General features: G+C 42.2%; 1 long non-coding RNA gene across 1 annotated transcript in view; it reads right to left on the bottom strand.

Moving 5' to 3' along the window:
* The window catches only part of LOC138294198 (uncharacterized), a 91,265-nt gene extending 70,615 nt beyond the window's left edge, over positions 1 to 20,650 (bottom strand). Inside the window, exon 1 of the long non-coding RNA XR_011203261.1 lies at positions 20,550 to 20,650. This is a non-coding gene — a long non-coding RNA (uncharacterized lncRNA). The remainder of the gene's footprint in view (positions 1 to 20,549) is intronic.
* Between the last annotated feature and the right edge of the window lie 3,295 nt (positions 20,651 to 23,945).

Genomic DNA, 23,945 nt, shown 5'->3' with positions numbered 1-23,945 from the left:
TTCATAAAATATAAAATATATGTTTTACTATAAATTGGGCAGAATTATTCATCTTTGTTTCTGGGCAAATCTAGGAACCTTCAACTGACTAGCAACAAAATAGAGAGCAATAAAAGTTCTGAAAAATTTTCTTTGTCAAACTAATTTGCTCCTTTATCAAATATGGAAAATGCCGGGGCTGCTACTCTTGATGCCACACTCTTGGCACCTGTTTCTCACCCTGCTGTTATTAATAAAGTATCGTTCACGCTTCCAGTAACAGTTTTGACGTCCACGAATAAGAGAACTAAAAAGGATCTTCCATCTCCTCTTAAAGTTGTTGATACCATATCTATGGGGTTACTCCTTGAGGAAATAAGAGCACTTAATCCCTATATGAAGGATACAAATAAACAATTACAAATATTGGATGACAAATGGTCTCTAGTGGAGAACAGAGTCTCTGGTGTGGAACGAAGAGTGGAAGTGCTTGAGAATTCAGTGGCAGTTATTCAATCTTTGCAATCTGAAGTTACTATGTTAAAAAATCATGCAGAAGATATAGAAAATCGGAACCGTCAGAATAATCTACGTATCTATGGTCTACCTGAAGGAATTGACGGCTCAGATTCTTTATCTTTTTTTTTCAAGCATTTCTGCCCAAGATTCTGGACCTGCCTACTTCTCCTGTTTTGAATATACAAAGAGCGCACAGACTTGGTCATCCCTCACATTTGGCATTGACGTCAAAGAAACCAAGAGGAATGATACTTTTGTTTTGGAGTATGTGGACTTGCTAAAGGATCTCAGAGCAGCAAAAGCTAAAGGTTGGATCACATGGTTAGGGTCTAATCTTTTTTTTGCTCAAGATTATGCTAAGTTGACAGCAGACAAACTAAATAAATTTCTGGATATGCGTCCGGTATTGAAGTCACTTAATGCTCGGTATGGTCTCTTTTATCCATGTTTGTTCCAGGTGACCTGCAATAATAAGAGCGCAACATGAAGATTCAGTATCACTTCAGCAATTTATTGAGTCTTATAGAGGTGAAACAATGGACACTTCCAAAATATTAGGGACTTTAATATTGCATTGTTTTTGGTTTTCTATTATTCTCTTATTTAATGGATATGCCCATTTTTGGTTTCTGTAATCTTAAATGTGTTCAATTGTCCAAGGTTTTCACTGTTTCCTATGATCCTCTCTTTTTTAGATCTTCATGCATTTACGTACCTGTTTTTATTATGCGGTAACAACCTGTGTGGCCGGGTCCTTCTTCTCTTTGTATCTGCGGTCGTGGAGTGAAGGTTGTGTCGTCTTCCCTCTGTGGTTTCACCACCGTCACTTTGTTTTTGTCTTATCGGTATGTTTTTATTACTCGTCATGTGTTTTTTCTCTAGTTTTTATGTTTTCTTTTTGATTTTGTCTGGTTTATTTTCTTTCACTTTATCTCTTCTGCTCTTACTATTTTTACCTCCTTTTCTTTTCTTCTTTATATTTTCTCATGCTCAGAGCTCTATTTTTCTTTTTTTGTACACCAAATGTTTTCTTTTGGTTCAATTTCTTCATATTAATAAGTGGTTTATATGCACGAATTTCATGGTTATATTACCTTTTTTAAATATATTAAATGTCAATTAGATTTCTTTCCTGGAATGTTGAAGGTTTGGGATCCCCAATAAAGCGTCAAAGAGTTTTAACACATATTTTAAAATTGAAAGTTGATATTGATCTGTTGCAAGAGACTCACTTAATAGGTGATAAAGTAGATAAACTTAAAAAACAATGGGAAGGACATGTTTTTGCATCTCCAGGTACGGGGAAAAGAAATGGGGTTACTATACTGTGTCATAAGGCTTTGACCATTACTGATTTTTCTCAAGATTTTGATGAGCAGGGTAGATGGGTTATAGTTTCAATGAATATTAAAAAAGTACCTCTAAGTATATTTAATGTTCATGTGTCAACCCAACCTGACAAAATCCTTTTGGAATGAAATATTAGCTAAGTTGATGACTCTTTCAGATGAATATTTGATTTTTGGAGGTGATTGTAACATGGCTATGGATCCCTTTCTTGACCGCAAATCCAATTCTAGATTTGTTCCATCCACCATATTTTCACAGTATACCTCCATGATTCAACAAAGAGCATTAACGGATGTTTGGAGACTGTGCATCCCCACATTACAGAATTTTTCTTTTTTTTCCCCAGTACATTCTTCCCAGTCGAGGATTGATTATCTGTTTGTCTCACAACCTCTTGTACAACATGTTTTGGCTTCAGAGATTGGTTCCATGTTAATCTCCAATCATGCTCCTGTGAGCATGGACCTTGATCTTCTCGCACATAATCAGCCAAGTAATAGATAGAGATTTAATAATTTTATTACTTCTCAATAGTAATTTTAGTCAGCTTTTTGAGAAGTTTGTCACACAGTTCTTTGTAGAAAATGATACCCCTCAGATATTGGTTCAAATTATCTGGGATACATTCACAGCGGCCTCTAGGGATTTTATTATATCTTATGTTGCCAACAAAAAGAAAACGGCTAATAAAAAATTACTTAGTTTAATGAATCGCATTAAACAATTAGAAAATCTTTACTACTCTTCCAAATCTACAAGTTGTCTTAATGACTTACTTCAAGCTAAATTTGCCTTCAATAAAAATGTAACTGATATTGCTAATTCTTATCTTCTTAATTCTAGTTCTAAGTATTATGGGGGCCAAAGTAAATCAGGGAAACTGTAGGCAAATTATCTTAATATCAGAAAAGATAGAACAAAGATAGAATTTATTTATAACTCCTCCAATCTTTTATTACTTAAGAACGAGGAATGTTTGAACAAATTTGTTCATTTCTTCTCACAATTATATACACCTGGTTCTGTCCCCACTTAGGATCTTATTGATCAATACTTGTCTACCATTAATCCACCTGTACTTAATTCTTCTGATTTTTCTGTACTTGACCATGATATTTCTACTGATGACATTCTTAGTGCACTAAAACTTATTAAAAAAGGTAAAACCCCAGGCCCTGATGGCTTTACTATTGAATTCTGATACGTTTTTTTAAATTATTGGTTCCAAGATTATTTAAGGTTTTTACCCATTTGTTTTAAGCAAAATCCTCTGGAGGGTCTTTTCAAGAATTCTTAATAGTTCTTATACCAAAGGATAATAAAGATCGTAAATTTTGTAAGAATTATAGACCTATATCTCTAGTAAATTTGAATTATAAAAGTTTTGCTAAAATTTTTGCTATGCATTTGGAATTGATTCTACCTAAGTTAATTGGTAAAGAGCAGTCTGGTTTTATTAAAGGACGCTTATGATAGTACAAGACATCCCTATTTTTTTATATTTTAAGTAAGTCTGTGGCGTACAAAGATTCTCTTTCTGCAATAGCTCTAGATGCTGAAAAAGCTTTGGATCGGGTTAATTGGTCTTTTATTTTTTCAACACTTTCCTGGTTTGGCTTTGGAGCTAAATTCATAAGCTTAATGTTGTTATTGTACTCTTCTCCTACAGCAGCTATTTTACTAAATGGTTTTATTTCTCCCTCATTCTTACTTCATAGAGGAGTTTGCCAGGGTTGTCCATTGTCACCGTTTTTGTTTGTTCTTGCCTTGGAACATTTCTTATTGAAACTTAGAGCTAATCCAAATTTGCATGGTTTCCAATATGGGGAAAGACAGATACCATTTTTGGCTTATGCAGATGACATTTTTCTTTTTATATCAAATCCGAAGTACAGAATTTTGCTTCTATTTCTGGTTATAAGTTAAATGGAGACAAGTGTGAAATACTTCCCCTAAATATATTCTGTTTACCTGAGGATTTTAAATCCTTAAAATGTCATTGGAATAATGATAAAATTAAATATCTAGGTCTGTGGTTTAAACCCTCTTTTAAAGATACAATTGCTTGTAATTTTTTACAATTATTTTCTGTTCTTGATTCTCTAATTTCAAAATGGAACCCTTTATTTTTATCCTGGTAGGGCAGATTAGATTCTCTCAAAATGATGTTACTCCCTGTAATCCTCTTTTATTTATCAAATATTCCAATTAATATTCCAAGTTTTTATTTTAAGAAGCTGAATTCAATTTATTTAAATTCTTATGGAATAATAAGAACCCCAGAATGCCTCTTCAAACGTTAATGAGACCTAAAGAAGTGTAGGGGTTAATTGTCAGAATCTCTACTCTTATCATATGGCATTTTCTCTTAAGCAAGCTTCTTGTTTATTGAAGGATGATGATTCTATTTTTTTAACTTTATGGGTTGAAGTTGAAAAGTCTTTTGTTGTTCCTGTCACATTTCTGGAGATATTGACTCTGTCAAATAAACCAACTTCTATCTCCCTTCCGATTTTGAACAACTCTTGTTGAATTTTACCACCTGTTTTTGCTTAATATGACAGTGATAAGGTGCAGTTTCTAAATTTGTCACTTTGGTACAATACTGTAAGCTCATTAAGTTGAAAAATAGAACCATCTATTGGAAATCGTGGCATTTGAAGGGGTTAAGATGGGTACATCAATTATTTGAAAATGATTCCCCTCTTTCTTTTGAACAGGCATAATCTCTTTTCGTTTCCATCCTCATATCATAAAAAATATGATTCTCTAATACAAGTTATAAATACTTTATATCAATCTTTTCCACTTCAGCAAACACCTTCCGTCCGTCTTTTGCCAATTAAGAACTTGATATTAAAATCTGCGTCAGCTTCTTGTCTTTATCAAACTATTACAGCTCTTCCTGAAGATAGACCCAAGTCGGCAATAGAAATGCAGTAGGAGAAGAATCTGGATATTTCACTTTCACCTTCTTTGTGGAATAGAGTGTGGATTAAAATACAGAAATCCTCTAGAGCAGCTAATGCAATTCAAACTTTATTTTTTATATACAATAGGTTGTTAATCACACCTTCTTTTTTACATAGAATGAATTCTAACTTCCTGTCCTCCTATTGGTTCTGTAGTACGCCTATCTCCGGACTTAAAAACATGCTTTTTGAGTGTTCATATACTTTACAATTTTGGGTTAAAGTATGGGGTCAAATTAATACTATTTTTAAAACTCGAATTCCCATGAGCTTTGCCAACATATTTCTAGGTAGCCTGGCAGCTGACTGGTCTCATAGTCTCGAAAAAATTCTATTGTCATTTTGGATTTATTTTTGCCTGTTGGCTTTCAACAAATTATGAAAAATTGGAAGGATTGTCCTTTCAAGCTTGGTGGTATGGTGTGTGTTATAATCGTAGGTTGGATAGAGCTTATGTCTCACCTGTATCCCTTGCTATTAAAAGAGACATACTATGGTTACCTATTACAAATTATTTATACTCTTTGGCTTATTCTTCGTGTAATCATTTTCCTAGAAATGAGAAGGTATCTAAACCACCATGAATTGTGTTTTTCTCCCTACCTTATTGTACCTACTTACATTTGACTATCTCTTTTAGTATTTTTATTATATGCATACATATTTCGGTTTTAAAGTAATAATATAATTAAAATATTTTTCTTTTTAATGTGTGTTTCCTCAGGAAATTGAACTATTATTATGCTAATTCATTCCTATTATCAAATGTGTTTATATTTTTTGTATATTGTATGATTTTTCAATAAACTTTCTCCTTAAAACTTAAAAAAAAGGAAGACACGACTTAGGCGGAAGAGGATCCTCACTGACTTCAAGAATGTGAATCGTCTGTCATCATTCCTGCAATAGTTTGACAGTGTATTTTATTAGAAGTGTGGCAAGATTACCATGTAGAAAACTTGACTGTGCTAAGATTTGGCATTAAAATGACATCGTGCTGCATCAGTAGGGTAGAAAGTGTATCATGGGCCCAAGAGCAATCAGAGGAAATGAGTCCCCTCTTGGCTGGAGTGATGCCAAAAAAACACAATATTTAGTATTCATTGGGCGCTCCAGCCTTCTGAGCTCCGATGCCACTGCACCAGCTTCCCCATTTGGTTACTACTTGTTTGGCTGCACTAAAATTGATGACTGGATAAGGAAATTGATACAAGAGAAATCTGTGTTGGTAATACAAGTTAAGCAACAGGTGATTAATACTTGAAAAGTAGATGCATGCAGACAACTAGTTCCTTCAAAGTGTGAATGCAATATTTAGTTTATTTTATAAATGTTCACATATGCTGGCTCAAGGTCATTAATAGGGGTTTAAAAATGTAGTTATTTCTGGTCATTTATCATGAACACTAAAAAACATTTGTAAGAGTTGTACTGTTTAAACAAGTGATTGTCAGAAGACAAAGTTGTTCTTCTTACCTGAGGTGTATTGCTGCTTTGTTAGATTACTTTTATTAGCATTACAACTTAAATTATTTTTTGTTGGGCTGGTGTTTCTGTTGGAGCCGAGCCTATCACCACCACAGTATATTCAGTTAGGCTATGAGAACGAAATCAAATGAAAGTTCATGCTGTTACTGCTCAAATGAATATTGATCTGAGGAATTAGAGAGTATTTCGATTTTGGATTATTTTTTGAATGACTGCAAAGAAATTGTGAGACAATAAGAACATTTGTGAATGTAAACATTTGTGAATGTACACGGGGCACCACAGTGGCACCCCCCACCCCCATTTGGGCAGAGGAGCGTCACCCCCCTGCTGTCAGTGACCCGAAGTTGAAAAATAAAATGGTAATAAATTAAATGTATTACCGTTTTAGTTTTCCGTTTCACCAGAACCTTGGCAGCTGGGTAGTGGTGCTCACTCCATTAGTTTAGAATGTGCATGTCATTTTGGCCGGCTGGTTTGTGACGGCCAGCCCGATATGCACACTTTAAACCACTCCACCCAGTTGTTTTCTGGCCTGATTAGATCTTGGCGATGTGGAATACTCCATCACAAAAGTGACAGATATCCCACCCCCTATGTTACAATTCTGTTATATACAATGGAGATTATAATACAGTGGACGGGATATATGTCATGTTTATGACAGAGTATTCCATCCACCAAGGTCTAAATCAGGCCCTAAGACTGCTGGGTGGAGAGCAGGCACTGGCCCCCAGTGCCTGCGGGAGCATTGAGGCAGCCCACTCTAGCCAATCCTGGTGCTGCTCTCATGCTTCTTTACATTATCAGCAGCATGTGCACAGAGTCTAGATTGGTGTGGAGAAGTCAACTGCTTCAGATGCCGAGGGGCTAGAGCAGAGGACCGGAATAGGCGAGCCAGCAGAGTGAGTATGTACATTTTCATTTTTTAAATTATTTGAGTTGGTTACTGTTCCTGATAGCTGGAGATGTGAAATTAGTGTGATTTATTTGAAGAATATTGATCCATGGGAAAGGTTCTTTTTGGGCAAGTTTGTAAATGCAATCTCGGAGCAATTTGGGGCATAGTAAAGTTGACGGTATTGCGTACTGTGCGGTTCTCTTCGGTGCAAGCTCACTGCCAGTTGCTGCCCCGTGAGCTCTTTGAAAACTGGAACCATTAGAGATTTGTTTCAATTGATTTACTGTAAATAGAAAGTGCTTCAGTAAAAAGGGAGACTTGGTAGCAGAAAGTGTTTGTATTTGCCTTGTCATTTTTTAGTTTTAGTTATTGCAGACACAGCACTCAGTGGAATAGTGCTGCATTGCTTTGTAGGATTAATTCTAGAGTCTCACGTGAGCAGTATCACCTAATAAGGGCAAGAAGTGAAGATCAAAACACACAGACTTTAACATGCTGTATTAGCATGTAATCCCAAACAATTAGAAGCATTCTTAGTGCTACTAAGCACCTCGTTTAACCGGTCTCCCTGGAGGCAGCGTCGACAGTGCTCATTCCAGGGAAGGATTGTCCATTTGAGTGGTGCTTTCAGGGAAACACTCTTCTGCAACCTGCCGTGGATTAAATACAATCTCCACATGCAGGCCTGGGGTGCAAAGGGTGCCTAGGAAGAATAGATTATTAAACGGGATAGAGGAGAAGGCATGGGGGCCAGGAGACTGGCCAAGACTGCTTTCCTTCTCAATATGAGACAAACATCTACAACAACAGACAACTAGGGGTGCCTCGGGAGCCCAGACAACAAGAGGTGCTGGATGCTGAGGAGGAAGGCATGCTTGATTTAACCTCACAGGGGGTGTCAGGCTCAAGGACAGGAGCCAGAGCTCAGCCTCCTGCACAATCTGGCCAGATTGGTTTCTGAAGATACTCCAGTGCCTGTGGGGCTGGGGCCCACTCATGTTCCTGAGGAGGTGGAGGCTCTACTGCAAGGTTCGGTCACATCAGTCGGGGCAGTCTAAGCACAGAAAAAACCCAAAGGGTAGCTCAGAGGCATGTGCACCCAGCCTTGCTCATTCCAGGTCACTCAAAATAGGAACATTTTGGGGCAGCAGTGAGATACAGTTACCTAAATGGTCTTGTTTTAAATTTATATGTTTTTAACCCTCCATGTCCCTTCCCATAGGACCCTTCACTTTTCTTCCTCCCATCTTCTGCTCCTACTTCTCCTCTTCCCTCACATCATTCCTTCCATCTTCACTCTCCCTTCTTTCTTTTCTGTTCTATCTCATTCCTTTCCTACATCAACAAATATTTCACCATCCATCCATACCTCGCTCCTTTTCTCTCTCCCATTATCCATCATTTCCATCCTTCCTCCCCCTCAACCTATTCTTTTCACCCTCACCCCCTGTTGTCCTGTTACACTTACAACATAACCTACACCCCTACCCTCGCACACAGTTCTTTCTTTCACTTGCTACCTAGACCTCATGTTTATTTCAACCATAAGAATTTGCACACCCAGGCTGGTCATCTGAGTGGTATTTATCATTCAGCGCAGGACAAATTATTTGAAGGTTATGTAAATGAACTTGGTATTCCCTTGAGGGCACAGAATACCACCCTACCAAGATTTTGTTCCACAATTTCATCTTTCTGCTGCTTGTAAAACCATTACTCAGAGCCCCGGCAGGATGAAAGACTGAGCCTCCCTTGGTTTCCAGTATTCATGTAAACTGGAGGATCTCCGGCCAAGTACCACCCTCCTTTCACAGCTCAACTTTCCCCAAAAGTGCAGAAGCAAAATAAACGTGAGCTAAGAGCCCCTTCCTGGCCATCTTTGCAGGACAAGGTAACAAGGTGACATTAAAAAGAAGGAGCGCCGCCATGTACAGCTGAGCACAGAAGGTGAATATCAAGTGGAATCACAAGAAACTGGATGTCTCCACTTTGTTAGCATGGATGCTTTGGGATCGAATTATGGGGTGTTCCAGATGGGTGGGAGTGGGTTGGAGGTGTTGGGATCTCGGGTGAAAGTGGAATTTGGGTGGCAGAAAAGATGGAATTTGCCATTGTTTTCAGAATGCACTTTTGGTGCCAATAGGCTTATATTGGGCTGAGGCGGTCATGTTTTATGTGTGTTCCCACTGACAAACACTGTAATCCACTTGTACTGCCTTCAGCCTCAATGCCAGAACTCTCAGTCATGGTATGTAATAAACATTGTTTATAGCGAGACATGACAGACAGATTTGGCATTAATATTAAAGGCATGCTGGTAAGTGGTTTGTTGCCCCACCAAATATTTGGGTTACCAGCTGCAACTGCTGGTTAGTATTATGTTTTTTTTGCAACAAGACTGAAACATAAAGTTTGATTCACAAACACTACAATAAATACCAGTCAACTGGTGAATGTGTTGAGATAATGACTTCTATAATTATTAAACAAGATCTTCATCAGGACAAAGGACAACGGCGGTATCAACCGAGACAAGGAAAGAACACATTAAAGGAAAATCAGGCATGCTGGTCAGTGGTTGTGTTGCTCAAATAAGATTTTACCTTAAAAGACAAGAAACAAGAGGTGTCTAGCAAAACTGGGTTTGTTTAATTAAACATTACTGTAGAGATAACAGTTTCAGCATGAGTTCTGAGGACTGTCTCTCATAGAACATCATAGTTACCCATGTATTATAGTTTTCATTGAGTGCAATAAATGCATAAACATTCTTTTCCTGATGAAATATGCAAACTATTGACAAAGAGCTACATGTAAAATTTCCACATTAGGTATGCAAGTGGGACTCGATCTGGTGTGGACACCATGTGGACTAGTGAGTATGTGTCCAGATGACTGGCCTCAGGGCGTGTGTTCACTGCTTGTGCTGTGTGTGCTTTGTCCTGATTGGCTGAGTGTACCTATCTACGTGTGGCATCTGACTTTATAGTGTTTTGGGAATTAATGTGTACCTCTGGCTGTTTGTGCTTTATTTGGGCCAGTCTCCGAGGACCATTGTAGAGTTGCTGCCTATTTGTAGGATCTAATCTGAGGTGGCTGTTAGCTAAATGTTACCCCACCTGTGACCTCTCATTCATTAACATTCAGGCCTGGGCTGCAGAGCCTGAGTGACCATGTACCTACATGCTGGGGTTGACAGAGAGTTTATGACGGGGGATCCAACAGGGGTGATGTGGCTTTGTTTGCGTATAAAAATGTATCGTTCATGTACAAAGGTGTTTTGTTGTCTTGTGTATTGACTGATCTGATGTCAATACCAATGTTAACATTTGGTTGCCCCATCAGATATTTGGGCTACCAGCCGCCACTGCGCACATTGCACAACAAAAGTAGACACAGAGTGCAGCATCATCACTACTAGTGTGATGAACATTAATTGTATGCCAAAATAGCCTTGCATAATGTTAATATATTATTGCATCACATGCAAGACTATAATAACCAATATACCACCATCCTAGCAGAAAACACCACGATCTAATTGAAGAGTCACTAAGTCATGCCATGACCAGTTGTGAGAACTACCTGTAATCCTAAGCATTTGCATGTGATGTTAAAACTTCCTATTGCCCTATTTCTTAGGTAACAGCATCCCAGTGCTTCAAAGCACAATACATACATGCGTGCACATACAGAGACTAGCATGAGGATGAGGCCAAGTTCCTCTTTACAGTCTCTCTTCTGTTATAAAAGAATGACAACAGATTAAAGGCCTGAGTGATTTAGACATTGGTGTACAAGTTGCTCCATTACAGTGATGGAGAACAAGGCTGCCGAAATCTAGATCCCATTATTTCCTAAGGAATATAGATTTTGATGGAAGGTACATCTGTCACCTTTGTAACGGAGTAACTCATCTGCCAATATCTAAATCAGGCACTTAATTCCTTGTGTAAACGAGAACATCAATCACTCAAAGGACCATTTATTGAATTATAGTTAAAAGCAGTAAGGTTAAGATATGAGCACACTGCAAATATAGCAAGTGTCTTAATGCAAAATGATGACCTCTCACGCAGAATGTGACGAGGGGTTCTCCAAGTCTCCCATATCTCACAGATATTCATTAGCCTTTGGCTTAATGGACCTCTCTTGAATGTTTGGGGCTGCAGAGGTCTCTGTTACACCCCTGAATGGGGCCTAATGCATGATCTTTGTTAGAAATTGGGTTTTTCAACAATCTTCAAGCGAACAAGTCAACACACACAATCAAGAGATCCATATGTAAAAATATTAAATGCCCAATTAGCTATGTCAGACCAATCTATATACTATCATAAAATATAAGTGGTTTATGTGTTGAAACAAGAAAGTAACTACAACAATAGGAGTAAATATCTTGTACATTATAGTAGGTGTGTCATTATGTGTGGCATTCTGAAGACTAGAAAGGCAGTTTTCAGGTTTTCTCATATTATTAAGAAAATGTGAGTCATCCAGTGCTGTCTTCTTAATTATAGACATTTCTTAAACCCATAATCATTCTGAGGCATTCGGAGACGTAGAATATCATTTCTCAGGCACTTTAAGTATTTTATTTTATTCAGAAGTTGAAACCATGTTCTGCCACCAATCTACTGCACACCTACCTGCACATTTATTACAGGAGCTTCTTAGCACTAGAACCCATAGGATTTGTTTCAATCCAATCCACCCTTCACCACCACTGATACCCCTATACACTACTATTAATTTCATATAATATGCAACCAGCACCTATCAGCATTTGTCTTCAGTCACCTTCTTCTTGAGCACACCATTGTAATATTGCATGACAAGAACGCTACACAGTATTGATGTTTTCACATTGTGGGATGGATAAAGCATCAAAGCAGTTATCATAATAGATACCAGCCGCCTCTCTAGTAAAGGGTTTATGGGTCAGAAGCTGGGTGTGCCTCACTCACGCATACTTTCAACAGTCACCCTCTAAGTCCCTCTCTGCTCCCTGTCTGTGCCCTGGGATTGCCTTGCCCCTATTGGGTGTGCATAATGATGTAGTGATAAAGGGAAGCCTAGTCAGTATTGAATCGCAGTTCAGTCACCTTGAGAAGACATGTCTCTGGGTAATGTCCCACCTATATTGTCCTGATCAAGAGTTGTGCACCCAGGATTGTTATCAGGTTGGGGAGGATGCTTCGGCCCCCTCAGGAATTGGGGGTTCCGGGTGCTACAGTGAGTCCTCTAGTATCTCCTATGCCCTGCTAACTCAAGGGAGCCCTGCCCTCTCTTGGCTTCTGGAAGCCTCACCTCACTTTTGTACCCTGCTCAATTAATGAGGTCCCTCCTTCATGTGGCCACTGGGTTCCACTCAGGGCTTTCCAATTCCTGGCAATCTCCCTCTCCGTGAGGATGGGAGCCAAGTCCTGGAATTTACTCATGGCCTTGGCCCTTGCGATGTGTGGAAACCAACTCAATAGGCAGTGTGTTTGGGTACACAGGACCTCTCTATCAGTGGTGTCAGCTAGTGTAGCTCTGACAGTCTCCCAGAAATGAGTCAGTTCAGGGCAACTCCAAAACATCTGGAGAAACTCATCCGCCACCTACCCACATCGGGGACATTTCGTATTAGCCAAGGCATAGTACTGATTGATTCCTTCAGTTGTGATGTTCACCCTATATAGTAAATAGAAATTGACACATTTAAACCTGGCATTCCTAGACACTTTTGGCATGTGTTCCAGAATGGTCCCCTAATCTCGCTTCGCTATGGCCATGCACAAGTATGTCTCCCAGCAGGCTCTCAGGTCAGTTAAGGACAAGAATATGTCCCCTCGTAGTCCCCGAGACTGTCACCACATAGTGGCAGCACTCTGTCTGTGGGAGTTCCAACATGCCCGTCTTCGAATGTTTGCTAATGGCTAATGCCACTGCCCTGTGCAAGAGGCAGTGGCTCTGTGACACATCATACCTCAGGCAAAAGTCTTCAAATGGTAGGAGCAGTTCTGTTTCGAATAGGGCCCCCATCATGGACGCCCAGCTGCCACCTGTTAGACTTGGCATCCTTGGAATGATCTCCCCTAACTTTTTGTCTCTACTTCCTATGTTGTTCTGTGTTCTGGACTCTGTTTTTGCTGTTTTTGTTACTCTGGGCACTTTACCACTGCTGACCAGTGCTAAAGTGCAAGTACTTCCTATGTGAAATTGTACTGTTGGTTGGTTTATTCATGATTGGAATATTTGATTTACTAGTAAGTCCCTAGTAAAGTGCACTAGAGGTGTCAAGAGCCTGTAAATCAAAAGCTACTAGTGGACCTGCAGCACTGATTGTGCCACCCACATTGATAGCCCTGTAAACATCTCTCAGACCTGCCACTGCAGTGTCTGTGTGTGCAGTTTTAAACTGCCAGTTCGACTTGGCAAGTGTACCAACTTGCCAGGCCTAAACCTTCCCTTTTCATACAGGTAAGGCACCCCTACGGTAGGCCCTAGGTACCCCCATGGGTAGGGTGCAGTGCATTTTAAAGATGGGACACGTACTCGTGTTTTACATGTTCTAACAGTGAAATACTGCCAAATTCATTTTTCACAGTGCAAGGCCTATCTCTCTTATAGTTTAAAATAGGGGTTGCCTTTAAGTATTATTAAAGTGAAGATTCCCTTTGCGATCAGATAGAAATATGGATTTTGAGGTCTCTGGGTACACAATTTAAAAATACATATTTTAGTGAAGTTGGTTTTTAATTTGTTAGTTTGAAAATGCCACTTTTAGAAAGTAGGAATTTTCTTGCTTAAACCATTTAGTGACACTGCCTGTTTGTGGATTCCCTGTCTGGGTCAGTTTGACAGTTGGGCTGTTTGTGCATCTCCTCTAGACAGTGACAAAAAGTGTGCTGAGGTGTAGCCTGCATAGCCTGGTGAGCCATCTGTGCTAGAGTAGAGGGAGGAGTGGTCACTTACACCTAAATGGGCTGTGCCTGCCCTCAAACAATGCAGTCTCCAACCCCGGTGTGTGTCTGGGGCCTGGCCTGGGCAAGGCAGGATCTTGCGAACAACAGAGACTTTCCTTTGAAGTTTCCCTACTTCAAAGGCAGAAAGGAGTATAATTATGGGACCCAAAACCCCAGACTACTTTAAGGATTAAAAAGGAACCTCTGGTTGGAGAAGAGCTGAAGAGCTGAGGATAAGTGCTGCCCTGGCCTGCGACTGTGCCTTGTGGAGCTATCCTGCAGTTGCTGCTTCTGCCTGTGCAAGGGGACAGAGACTGGACTTTGTTGTGCATTCATGCTTTAAGAGGTATCTCCACTGGCTTGGAATAGAGCTTGCCTCCTGTTTTGAGGCCTCAGGGACAGCAAAGGCTTCACCAACCAGTTTTGAGTCTGTATGCTGTGGACTCTAGCTTGCCAGAGGGTGCCATTCCAGTTCCTGGGCCATGGAAGTACATTTCTGGAGAAAACCTGTCTACCTATGCCGTATGATGCAGTGTGACTTTACTAAGGATGCTGCTGCCCAGAAACTGCAACGACGCCTGCCCCGAAGCCATGGACCTCGCAGAAGCGCTACGACCCCAATGACTCCGCAGACTTCGTGTTGCCGCAGTCACTGACTCCGCACAAATCTGCAGAGATCGGAGTGTCGTAAGCCTAACGCTTTTGAAGTGACTTCGGCCATGTGACGTCATCGTGACTCCATGAGGTCGCTCCGCAGCATCGTGACTTAATCTCTGCCGGAACCAAGGGACTGACACCTCGCAACCAATGCTGTCTCACCTCCACCGTTCTGCAGTAAGGATGCGACGCCGCTGCGCCTCTGCCCCTCTGCCCCCTAGCACCGGAACCGATGCTGCATCGGATCCAGCTAAGCCTCGCTCCCCGACTCCATGCGCTGGCCTGTTTTCTGCTTAGTTTACAAAGGTACTGTACTTGGGGTCGTACAATTCCATAAATGGTGCCAGTGGCGTCGCATTGTAGGAAACGACTCCATCATGACACTGCTTAACATCAAATGGCAGCATTTGTGCTTCTAGGCACTATCTTTTGTGTTTTAATTGCTAAAATCATATTTTTAATTGTGGATTGTGGATTTTTGTTGTATTTGGTCTTGTTTATTTAGATAAAATATCTACTATTTTTCTAAACCTGTGTTGTGTAATTTTGTAGTGGTTCACTGTATTACTATGTGTATTGGTACAAATACTCAACACATTGTCACTGAGTTAAGCCTGTCTGCTCATGCCAAGCTTCCAAGGGGATGAAAGGGGGGGTTAACTGAGTGTGATTCTCCTTTAACCTGACTAGAGTGAGGGTCCTTGCTTGGACAGGGGGCAACCTGACTGCCAACCAAAGACCCCATTTCTAACACCACCCATTCCACAAAGCCTGCGCCAGTCGCCATCATATGGGAGTTCTTCAAGGAACCTCACCGGGACATTAGGGGAGAATGGGATCTACATTCTTGCCTTCTGCAAGCTCCTACTCCAGCAACAGTGCAGCACTTGAATTTCAGTGGTGTTGTCAGCACTAGGGCTTAGAAGCCTAAGCAGAACTCTAGCCACCCTGGTACTGCTTAGGATAAAACGAGGGACCTCCCTCCCTGCTATAATCCTGCACACCACCCACTGTGTAAACCATTGTAACTGCATCACCAAGTATTAGGATTCAAAATCTGGTACAGCCAGGCCTCCCTCAGAAGCTGGACATCAGAGTTGAACAGTGCCACCCTCCTGCAGCCCAAATCCCATAGGGAACCTGTGACAATCCTGTCTATGTCCCAAAAGAATGCCCCGGGTATCCAGACCAGGAGGGTTATGAAGAGCTACAATAATCAGAGGAGAGGGATCATCTTCAGTAATGCCACCCGTCCTTCTACTGATAGCAGGAGCATCCCCCAAAAAGCACTGGTCAGTAGAGCTTGAATAGCCCTACCTACATTACCCTCCAGTAGGTCAGTGGGGTCATGATAAACATGAACCCCCAGATAGGGCATGCATCAGGTGTCCCAATGCAGCACCCCCAGTCCCTTCGGAGAGGCTCTTGAAACCTGTGTAGGAAAAAGCTGGTTTTCTGCCAATTAACGTGGAAGCCTGATGGGTACCCAAAGCACTCCAACAAGTTCTGGGCATTCCTCAGGCCCATCTCTGTATTGTGTAGAAAGAGAAACAGATCATCTGTGTACAATGCAATTTGGTGGGTCTGAGTATTGACTACAAGGCCCAGATAAACGTCTCCGGTCCGGGCGTAGCATGACAGCAGCTCCATGGCCACAGTGAATAACAGAGGTGACAGGGGGCAACCCAGTCTGGTTCCTCCCTCTGTTCTGTAATTCTCTGAGATTGTGCATCTGGTCTGAACCTTGGCTGTGGGGTATGTGTAGAACAACCAGGTCCAGGAAATGAACCACGAGTCAAGCCAGAGTGTACCATAATACTATATAGAAATGGCCATTCCAAGCTATTGAAGACCTTCTTTATAACTACAGCAAAGACTACAGCATCCGCTTTGTTATAAGTATTTGCCTCCATGATCGTGAAAAGTCTACAAATGTTTTGGGCCGTGTTACAGTCTGGTATTAATTCCACCTGGTCCTGATGAATAAGAGTGGCCATGTGCGGCAGGAAGCAGGCTGCCAGAATCATACTGAAGATCTTATAATCAGAGTTTAGCATAGAGAATGGCCTATATGCAAGTTTGCCATGTGCCACTTTCCCAGGTTTTAACAAGGGGACAACCAGGGCCTCTTAGGTGGATTTTGGCAGCAGTCCCATGCCTTTAGCTGTCTTCCACAAGTCTACCAGCCTGGGTGCCAAGCCCACTGCATAAGCAGGGTAGAATTCCATTGGGAATCTACCCATCCCAGGTGTCTTATTCCGGGCCATGGCTTTATTAGCAGCTTGGATAACACCCTTGTATTCCCTCTCTACACCATCTCAACATGTTCATGTGTGTGACTATAGAAATCTTCATTACCATTATAACTACCTCCAAGAGATGCACTTAACCAAGCGTGACACAGACATTCATATAAATAATAATTTGAATGTAAACAACTATAATGCATCATACAATAATTGTCCAAGGCAGCAACCTAAAAGACATTCATATCAATGCCAGATCATCACAAACTCATGCTTGCAAGATTACACACCTCATTACTCTTCATAATTCAGAATTATTCTTCAACATTTACACTTAGGGACATATTTAAAGCAAAAGTGGGGCAGGGCAGCACAGCAACCAACCTTGGTGCGCTGCCCTGTGCCACAGGAAAGGGCAGAAATGCACCATATTTATGAAAAACAGTGCATTTATGTCCCTTCCCCCTGCACTGGTGCAAAATTGGCTGACTAGCCCCAATGCAGGCATGTCTGCATGCCATGCAGGACTGTTTCTGTGCAGGAAGGGGTACCTTCCTGCACAAAAACAACCCATGGAAGCATTTTTCTGTCACTATGCGTGCTGCAGAATGCAACACACATGGAAAGAGTTAGAAACGAAGAGAAAATAAAACAATTTTCTTTGTAACACCTCCCCGGGGAGGCACACAATTTTGATGCATTTCCAGGTGAACACAACCTTGTAAATCAGGGAATGAATCAAAATCCCGTTCTTGTTGTGTGGGAAAACCCACTGCAATGCCCATGGAATGCCCCCCGATGCAGAGTAAGGCTACGCTGTGACTTTCACTGCTTTGCCTTACTCCATATCTACGAGGCTATGAAAAGCCACATGAAGTGGCTTTATGTGGCCTCGTAGATATGGGTCTGCACTCTGCGCTGCCAGAGCGTAAAAAAATGTGATGCACTGGTGGAGCATGGGGCTTGTAAATATGCTCCTCAGTTCTTTGCTACTTTCACAGTTTCATAAGACATATTGGGCCAAATGAACAGACACATTTTCCCATAGGCACAGAATGGGTAAAACCCTTTGATACATCTGGCCCCTTATTCCCATATCACTATTATTGCCAACTTTTTTGTCGAACATAGGCACTGATTTAAGAGGGCCTTGCTCCACTTTAGAGCCCCCTTAGCATAATGTTCATATGCTACAGCGGCGCTAAGGTGGCCTTTTCTCCACACCATATTTACAAAGTGGCACAATGCATGCATTGTGCCACTTTGTAACCCTATGCACTACATTATACCTGTGCTAGACATAATGTATGCAAAGAGGGGTTCCCACATTAGGGGGGCTGAAAAAATGGTGCAAAGAAATCTAAGAGATTTCTTTGCATCATTTTTTCGGCACTTTTAATGCCTACCAGAGCAGGCATTAAAAGAGGGTACACCATTATTTACAATGGGCTCATATGTACTGTTCAGGATTAGCACCAAAGTTTTGGCACTAACCCTGAACAGTACACAGATAGCGTCAGAAATTCTGATGCTATTGCCTACTACCCTGCGCCATGGGGCACTGTATTTTAAATATGGTGCAAACATGGTGGCGGGAGGGAGGCTCAAGGGGCTTCAAGAAAAGTGGTGTTACATGTAATGTAGCACCACAGTTCATAAACCTAACCCATAAATTAAAAGAACACAAAACAAATTTTAAAAAAGACTTACTTTCAATTAGGATCAAATCTCAAAGAACCTTTTTCAATATTGTACACATACAGCCTCAAAGTCGTTAGCCTACGTAGATCAATCCATCATAACAAGCCTGATAAAATCCTTCTTACATTTCTAGGCCTCATTGATTCTCAAAAGCATCACCTTTTCCTAGAAGAAGGAACATTCCACAAACAAACCTTAAAGTCTTTCTTGACAAACTAACAATGTGGCTGAGTGCCTTCTCCCTAAAACTATAATCAGAGTTCATTCTCTACTCAAAAAGAACTGCCTCCACCTGTACAAACATGGCTTGAACAGCTCTTGTCTCTAAGTATATTACCCACATGAGTCCTATCTGTAAGGTTGTTGGACTTCATTATTGACCAAAACATATGGCACCCCACAAATCAAAAGTGACCAACACTGCCCCTTTCAATTGATAATTTTCAAGAAACTGAAGCCTACTTTTTCACATAAACATAACAGTTGGACACGCCCTTGCTTTATTGCTCCTCGACAGTGGCAATGCTCACGACCAGCCAGTTCGGTAGCTGCCTGTAAACTGGCTCACCAGCAGCCCAGCACATTTCAGTTATTCTCCATGTGCCAGCATGTGTTGTCTAAGGTTAAATAAGCATTTACAATGCAGTAGGTTTCATATTTGTTTGAGTTAGGGCTATTGGCATTGTAAATTTATAACTGGACTTTTCTTGCCACATAAATTGGTCAACCCTGCCTCATAATTTTGTCTTTTCCTGCCACATAATTCCAGTGGCCCTGCATAGAACCAAAGCACTCCCATTTCTTTCTTCCTCTTATCTGCAGAAAAAAATAAACATGTTGGCATTTAGCATCCTAACGTAAATCTGCCATGTTAATCACAATAGAATACCATTTTCACCACCCCACCATCACAGTTGCTGGCTGGCAAACACAATTCCCCCCAAAAAGACACAAGACAGCCAGAGAGGAGAAATAAACTAGAAGGGTATCCCAAACATTTCAAGAGTGTTCAAACAGTCATGGTGTAATGAAGATGTTAAGTTGACCTGAATTATGGTCATAATTGTAATAAGGAGAGATTATTAAACCATGCATTTATCAGAAATAAACGTTTGGCATTAGTCTGTAATGCTCAAAACAGCCCCTAAAGGGCACCATTACAAAAATGTCATTTGGAAGAACCATGGCTGTACAACCATATTGTTATCCCTTTGAGCGGATAACCTTGTGAAAGAAACAAGAGAAGTAATGAAGTGTATCCATATACCTAGCCTCTAGAGGACTTTTTTTAAGGGCTAGCAGGCCTAATCCAAAAATATTACAACAAGGCATTTAAAACAAAACTTCTTCCTGCTGTAAAACAAAAATTGCAGTCATGAAAAAGCATAAAAGACGAAGAATGGTGGGAGGAGTTATTAATTTGAGGTCCCCGTTAACCTAGTGTGGGGACCCAGAGATGATGTAGACAGAAAGAGGTTTTTAAGGGGGTCCCATTGTCCTAGGACCACCACAGGGTGAGTTATGAGCAGAAATGTTTTGTAAAAGTAATGTCCTGCTTCACTTCAAAACTTTATAGCAGGGAGTCAACACAGAGCCATTAACCTCGGACTCCTCAGGTACCTGAAAAATAAACTCCACACAATAAGAGAAAGCGGTTTTAAAGGCAAATCTAGTCTCTTCCTAGAAATTCCACAGACTTAAACATAAAATCAATAACTGCCAATCATTTCTTAACATGCTAAGCTCCCACAGTATGAAACCAAACCGCTGAAGAAATCAATCTTACTGCAAGCCTGCATGCCATCCAGAAAACTCCCTCCTTTCAAAAGACAGCTGAAAACCGGAGACTGGTGTTTCTCATTCGGCTCTCCTGTGTTCTGTTGCTTCTCTAATGTTCTGTACTCTGTTTCATCTGTGAGGAGCGCATGTGGCAACCAACTGGGTACGTTATAACTAAATAAATAACTAAATGAATACATTGTCGTTCACTTGCAGGAGGCAGACATTCGTGAGAAGAGTAAAGAATATCGCACCGCAATTGTAAAAACAAAATAATAGGCAAAGAAATTATATTAGCGTGTGATGGCTTAATCTTTCAACATACGTGTTGGCTCGGCTCTGATACACTCTTTCAAACTCACATCATGAGAATGTTCACACATCGTTGAATCGCGAAGATTGTGTTGTGACTTGCTTCTGTAATTCAACAAAAAATCATGAATAAGCTATGTGTACTACATTACCTCCCGTCCCTCCCTCGCCTTCCTTTTAACCAATGAGGCCTCCCGCCTCCCCTCTAGACCCTCCCTTCCCCTTTCAAAACCCCCCCCCACCCTTATCCCCTCCTGTTCTTTTGTCTAGCCCACGCTAGACGGTTTTCTTTCCCTTTTCTTACCTGCACGGCGGGGCCTGGAGGTCGTCGATGGAGGCACTCCTCGGGACGCGGAGCTCCGCGAGGAGTGCTACGGCTGGGTCGCGTCTTGAACGAGCAGCATGGTTGCTCGAGAGGCGTGTCCTGGAGGCCGGCTGACGGGGTCAGCCGGCCCTCTGTGGCTGGGACGTTGATTTCCGGGTTTCAGCGCCGCGGAGCCGCGGGGAACCGAGGGACTTCAACTCTGAGATGCTCTCAGGTAGGACGGGCGTTCGGCCCGTGGTTTTTATGTATTTTGATGAAATAGGTGACCTCTTTAGGGATTGGTGGAGCCCTGATTGGGGGGAGGACCAGGTGCCTATATAGAGGGTAGTTTTTTGGGGTTCCAGTCAGTGATTATTTGTTTACCATGACTAAAGTTCCAGCAAAGAGACGTAGGATTATCTCTTCTTCCTCGGAGGAGGAGGGGGGTGAGGCTAGCATTACTACTCCGGAGAACTCACAGGTACCTGGCAGGGGTACTCCCCTCATGTCCAGAGAGGAGGTTCAGGATATGATTGAGGTGGCGGTGACCAGGGCACTACAAGCAGGCGTGGCCAGGACTGGTCAGTCTAAATGTGAGCATTCATCGGTAGCAACTAGGAAATCCTCATCGGAGAGTGAGGATGAGGCCCCATCAACGTCATCTGGGGGGAAATATGTTTCCAGAGAAGATATGTGGGAAGTGATGGCACATGTTCGGGACAATTTGGGTTTCCCAGTGTTTCAACCTGCAGACTCGGATTCTCATTTATTTCCTCAATATAAGACACCTTCAAAGTTTGCCATGCCTTTTCAGGGACCTGTGAGGGATATGGTGTTTCGTGAGTGGAAGGATGTGGATAAGGCTCAGGTTCCACGATTCCTTCAGAAACTTTACTTACTTGAGGGTGAGGAGGTTTTGCCTCCTTCAGTACGCCTGGACTCTATTTTGGCTACTCTGATTGGCAAAACGGCAGTCAATCCTGAGGATTGTGTGCCTACGGATGCCACTGACCGTAAAGTGGATTCGGGTCTTAAGAGGGCTTTTGCTGCGGAAAATCTGGCGCTGAGGGCAGGGATTTATTCTGCATATGCGTCACAGTCATTGGTTCAAGACTTTGATAAACTGGCGGTGGCTGTACAGGAAGGGGCGGAATGTTCGGAGCTCCTGGCTGGTATGGAGCAGCAGGCCAGATTGTTGGCTGATGTGTCTTCGGATGTGGTCCGTACTTCGGCTCTGGCATCTGGGTCTTTGATTGGGGCTCGTAGGTCCCTCTGGTTGCGTTCCTGGAAGGCTGATCCGGGGGAAAAGGCGGCCTTGTTGAGACTGCCGTTTGAAGGTCGTACCTTGTTTGGAGAACAATTGCCATCCATGCTTTCCAAGGCTTTTAAGGAACGGAAGCATGCCTTACCTTATAAAGGGGGTTCTTCTTCGAGTAAAGGGTGGAAGAAACATTCCAGATCTTCTCCTACTAGGGATGCTAAATCCTTTTCATTTAGGAAACGGCGTTTTCAGCCGCGTTTTTCACCTAAGAAGTCTGCTCCTGCGACCCGGGGTGGTTTCAAGAAGGGGTCCTGACAATCACTGTGGGCCTGGCAGAGGGCCGGTTGGGGGAAGACTGAGTCACTTTCTTTCGGCTTGGAAGGACAGTGTAAACAATCATTGGGTACTAGACATTGTGGCCAATGGTTATGTCATAGATTTTGTGGTGGTTCCTCCAGATTCAGGGGTACGTCCCACACCTCTGCCTTCAGAGGGGTCACGGAGAAGAGCATTATTGGACGGAGTGCGGGACTTACTGGTCAAGGGGGCCATTTCCCACGTTCCGCTAGACGAGCGGGGTCAGGGCACTTATTCGGTCTTGTTTCTTGTGCAGAAAGTTTCAGGGGGATTTCGGCCGGTGCTCAATCTAAAGGAGGTGAATACCTGGATCAGGACAGTGCATTTCCGCATGCTGTCCATTCAGACTATTTTTCCATTGGTCAGACACGGGGACTTTCTGGTGTCACTGGATCTGCAGGATGCTTACCTACACGTACCGGTGGCAAGATCCTCTCAAAAGTTCCTGAGGTTTGCTGTGGGTCAGGACCATTATCAGTTTTGCGTTCTGCCTTTCGGTCTAAAATCTTCTCCTCGAATTTTCACAAAGGTGCTGGCTCCTCTAGTGGCTTTGCTTCATTCAGAAGGGGTATTTCTGCATCCTTATCTAGACGACATTTTGATTCATGCCCAATCACGAGACCTTTTGCAGAAGCAGGTGGTCCATGTTCTGGGGGTCCTGCAAAACCACGGGTTTTTAATCAATTGGGAGAAGTCAGACTTAGTGCCGTCCCAGGATCTGGTTTTTCTGGGAGCTCGGTTTCAGACTCTTCTTGGGTTGGTGACTGTGTCAGAAAAACGGTTGGGTGTCCTACAGGCTTTGGTAAAGAAGGTATTGTTGCAGTCTGCTCCCCGAGCTCTTCTATGGTTGCGTCTGAAGGGTCATTTGGCGTCGGTGATATTTCTGGTTCCTTGGGCACGTTTCCATCTCCTGTGCTTGATGACATGGTTCTTGAGAAGGTGGACACCAGGGTCCGGTTCTCTGAAGGACAGGGTTCCAGGGTCCGGATTGATTCACAGAGAGTTGCAATGGTGGTTGGATGCAGACCACCTGAGGATAGGGGTTTCTTTATCGCCTCTGAGACCCGTGGTGGTGACGACGGATGCCAGCCTCTCCGGTTGGGGGGCATGGATGGGGTCGGCTCAGATTCAGGGGTTTTGGTCCCCTCGGGAGGCGAGTCGGTCGTCGA

This window comes from Pleurodeles waltl, chromosome 4_2, assembly GCF_031143425.1.
Source record: "Pleurodeles waltl isolate 20211129_DDA chromosome 4_2, aPleWal1.hap1.20221129, whole genome shotgun sequence".
NCBI classification, from domain to species: domain Eukaryota; kingdom Metazoa; phylum Chordata; class Amphibia; order Caudata; family Salamandridae; genus Pleurodeles; species Pleurodeles waltl.
Note: the sequence above shows the minus strand (reverse complement) of the source record. Positions and strands in the feature narration are given on the sequence as shown.